Genomic DNA, 5,005 nt, shown 5'->3' with positions numbered 1-5,005 from the left:
TGGGCATTATCAATTATTATCACTGTTTACTGCCAGCCACTGCCACCTCTCTTGCCCCCTTCTACACCTCCCTCAAGGGCAAGCCAAAGGCCTAAAGTCGAGTTCCCTTCAAGAAGCAGCCTTCTACAATGCAAAGAATGTCCTATCAACCACTGCTGCTCTAACTTTTCCCATGCCACTAGCCCCTCTCCTTCTATCCACCGATACCAGCAATTTCACCATTGGTGCAGTACTCGAACAGGTGGTCAATGGCTCGCCCCGCTTATTGCCCTTCTTGAGTAGAAACCTCTCCAAGGCAGAATCCAGCTACTCTATCTTGGACCGCGAATTGCTGGCGGTGCATTTGGCTGTCCCGCACTTTCACCACTTCTTAGAAGTTATGGCCTTCATCATTTGCACAGACCACATGCTTCTGATGCACGCCTTCACTCGACAGTCCGCCGCCTGGTCTGGCCGTTAATGCTGACAATCTCTCCGACATGGCTGAATACAATTACACCCTTCAACAGGTACAGGAGAAAATGTATCCCGTTGCCGATGCCTTGTCAAGAAAAGCATTGGTTGCCATTCACATATGATTGGATTACAACGCCTTGGCAGAAGCACAACGAAAAGATCCGGTTTACCAAGCATGTAGGACATCCTGCACATCCCTCCATTGGGAAGATGTTGCCCTCGATAACTCCAAGGTGACTTTCCTCTGTGACATCAGTGCTAGTAGACCACGACCATGGATACCTGCTCCCATTCGCCGACAAGTGTTCGATTTCATTCATAGCATTTCACATCCCTAGAGCCAATCTACTACACGGCAACTGAAGATGAATAAGTTAATTTTACACGACATCACTAAGGATGCTAAGGATTGGCTCCATGCCTGTACTTCATGCCACACTTCGAAAGTATATCGACACGCAGATTCAGAAGTGGGTGCCTCTCCTCAGCCTCAGCATCGTTTTACCCACATTCACATCGACGTAGTAGATCCCTTACCCACATCACAAGAACAACGCTTGCTGGCCTGAAGTCATTCCCATGGAAATGACAACATACAACTCATGTACATCTGCGTAATCGCAGGATGGATAGCGAGTTTTGGTATCCCTTAGTATATTACCTCTGACAAGGGTACCACTTTCACTTCTCAATTGTGGACCACCGCATCTTACTTTTAATCTCATCAGCTCCTGGCGAATTGATTTTCTTAAAGCTCCTAATCACTTATCTTACATATCATATTCAATAAATTTCACTGCATTATCCTCTTTAAATAAACCCTTTCTTGTCTTATTTATAAGCTTAACTTTACTGTCCTCCAAATTCACCACACCTCAAAACACTCAGTCTATTGTTCTAGGACTGCATTTCTTCAATGTTTATCTTTGATCGAAGTTATATAAATTTTCTCTCTTTATTCATTCATTTCAGCTGGGCTCACAAGTCACTAGAATAGTTGGAAGACACAGGCCTACATGGCTGAGGACTATGAAGCACGAAGTAGATGATGATGAATGGAGAAATATCGAATTAAAATCTCAAGATAGAGACGACTGGTGAAATTTAACTGAGGCCCTTTGCGTCAATAGGCGTAGGAGGAGATGATGACTCATTTATTTTACACAATTTCTTATACACTTCTCCCCTATTTTCCTATGTAATAGCTACGTTGTTTTCTTGTACCATACACGAGTCCTTATCTTATATCACGCAAGTGCTCCTCAAATAAAGTTCTTGTTTCGCTACCCCCTTGCTTTGTCAAATGACTACTGACTTGTGTTCGTTTATCATAAATTTAAAGGAAATGAGTTCAAATATGATAAACCATTTCAACAATTCAAAGATCTTTTAGTGATAAAAAACGAGAAGCTTACTCACATTCATATATTTTTATGCAATCACTCGTCCACACAAGCATTTGTATATCACCTAGAATCAACACAGAGAACATTTGGTTTGAAGGTTGGTTAGTCAAGGCTCCTCTTCTGTTAAGGTCAAGCGGGTGCCAGGGATACGCTGGAGCAACAGTGGCGTTGCTTGCTTTTCACTGGGAGGAGGGTTGTTCAAGATATATATACTTTGGAATTATTGTGTGTGTGTGTGGGGGGGGGGGGTGTCTCCGAAGACGAAGGGCACCTCGGTATCTTCTTTCATTTATATCTCTATTGAAATTTGTTCCACAGCATTGGAATATTTTCATTAGAAAATTGCACCAGATAATATAATTAGAAACTAGGGCATTATAATGCTGCTTGTAAGAAATATGTTGATGGCACACAGGCAATTAGTTTTATTGAAATTTGTATAAGAGAAATACTCTGTCCTAAAAGCTATAGTATGTATAGGTAGTAGGCTGGCCAAGGCACGAGCAACTACATGGTCAGACAGTACTAAATTGGATCCCTCTCTCTGGTTACGGGTCATTTTTGCTTTGCGTACACATTCACCGAATAGTCTGGCTTATTCTTTACATCTCTTTTCTCATACACCTGACAACACTTAAATAACAAAAAAAAAAAAAAAAAAAAAAAAAAAAACTCTTTCACTCAAGGGGTTTACTACTGCACAGTAATTGTTCAGTGTATCTTTGCACTTGGTAAAGGTAGGAATGTCTCTTTTATCCATGGTGAGCAACTCTTTTAGGAGAAGGACACTCCTAAATCAAACCATTGTTCTCTAGTCTTAGGTAGTGCCATAGCCTCTGTACCATGGTAGTCCACTGTGTTAGGATATTATTATTATTATTATTATTATTACTAGCTGAGCTACAACTCTAGTTCGAAAAGCAGGATGCTAGAAGCCTAAGGGCCCCAACAGGAGTAAGTAGCCTAGTGAGGGAAGGAAACAAGGAATTGAATAAACTCTAAGAGATGTAATGAACAATATATAAACTTTAAAAACTTCCAAGAAAAAAAAAAGAAACAAAAATACATATTGCTTAGCAATCTAATTAACTTATTTCATAGCTCAACAGTGAGTTTTTTTTTTTTTTTTTTTCAATTGTACATCGGAATTGAACGGCCTTCCCGACAAAAAATAATACGTCTTCAAATGCACTAAATTCACATATCCACAAATCCATATAAAAAATCCATTATCCAACAAATTCACACTTCCGTGAATCCACTAAGTTTATACATTAATTAACCCATAAATTAATACATGCATACATTCATGAATCCACTAAATCAATGCATCCATAAACCCATCAAAACATCCAATAATTACACTGAATTCTTACACCAATTAATCGATAAAATTAATACTATTAGTCTTATAAATGTATATATTTCACACATTCATAAACACAGTACATCTAATGCATACATCCGTAAATCCACTAAATTCAAACACTCATGAATCCATGAAGTTTATGCATTTTTAAAATCATTAAATCCATATATCAATAAATCCACTAAATCTATATATCCATCATATTCATATACATAAATCCACCAATTTCATACATTACTAAAACAGTCAAGTAATACATCCATAAATTCACCAATGTCATACATCCATAATCCATAGAATTATCTCGGAATTAGGAGAAGCAAAAGAAGTTCTGAAATATTAGGTGATTTGTGCATAAAAGCAAAAAACAAAGTGTAATCATATTTTGGATAGAGGGAAAAAATTGAAGAGAATATGACAATTATTCACTATTATACAAAATTCATTACAGTTCACCGATAATTATGAGCCAAATAAACTACCTATTTCACCTTCAGATGTTATGGTAAAAGGAAAGCAGGTCAGAATATATAAAGAGACCAATCCATGGCAGCTTTAAACAAGATTTGCATTTAATGGTCACACCCCGGAATGGACAGCGTTCAGAAACCCCTGGGATTTGCCTGATTTCTAAATAAGTCCAAAATCCCAAAATCGAATATTTAAATCCTAGGAATTATTCAGCTGAATTTTCGCCTGAGTTTAAGGGAAAAACAAAAAGCCGGTGTGGTCAGTCCTTTTTTTTTTTTTTTTTTTTTTTCGGAGCGTTGAGATATTTTGTAAAAACATCGATATATTTATTCCTGCTTTTCCATGATCTATGACGTATCCATCACCGGAGAAACAAATATCCCAGCAAAAGACACCATTCAGTCCATTTTCTTATCTATATTTCTGGGGTCGACATTTCCATCTTACATATTATATATTCTTTGACATACATGCCACATTAATTTTTCTTTCCCTCTTACATATACATATTTTTAGACATACTGTACGTATCACATTCATTTTTTCTCTTTCCCTCTCACATATACATATTGAGACATACTATACATACCACATTTATTTTTCTCATTCTATCTCACATATACATAATCTCAGACATACTGTACATGCATCATTCATTTTTTCTCTTTGTCTATCACATATACATATTCTTAGACATACATATTACATTTCTTTTCTTCTTTCTCTCTTACATACACATATTCTTAGATATAATGTGCATACCACATTCCTTTTTCTCTTTCTCTCACATATACATACTCTTAGACGTACTTACACTATTCCTTTTTCTCTTTCATTCTCGCATATACTTAATATTAACCATACATACCCATACACGCGTATATGATTTCTAGAAGAAAGTCGTTTTCAGTACTAGTATACCAAGAAAAAATCCATATAATAAACTGACGCAAAGGGGCAAAGGTAAATTTTTTTTTTAAACAATGAAGATTTAATCCATTTTTTTTTATGATTTGGTCTTAAGAAAAGAAAGAAATGAAAAAAATTGAAGTACAACAACCACACGAAGAAGACTTGAAGAAATTCAGTGAAAGAAACAATGATATTTAAAAAATAAATTTTAAAGAAGATGTGTAGAGAGAGGCAAATTAAAATACATCGCAAGATTACTGTGACTCGACTATGAAACTGAACCTGAAAAATAGGTCGTAAACATTTCAAAGATATTTTCATTATTATTATTATTATTATTATTATTATTATTATTATTATTATTATTATTATTATTATTATTATTATTATT

This window comes from Palaemon carinicauda, chromosome 12 (assembly GCF_036898095.1).
Source record: "Palaemon carinicauda isolate YSFRI2023 chromosome 12, ASM3689809v2, whole genome shotgun sequence".
In the NCBI taxonomy this organism is placed as follows: Eukaryota; Metazoa; Arthropoda; class Malacostraca; order Decapoda; family Palaemonidae; genus Palaemon; species Palaemon carinicauda.
This window is presented reverse-complemented; position numbering follows the sequence as displayed.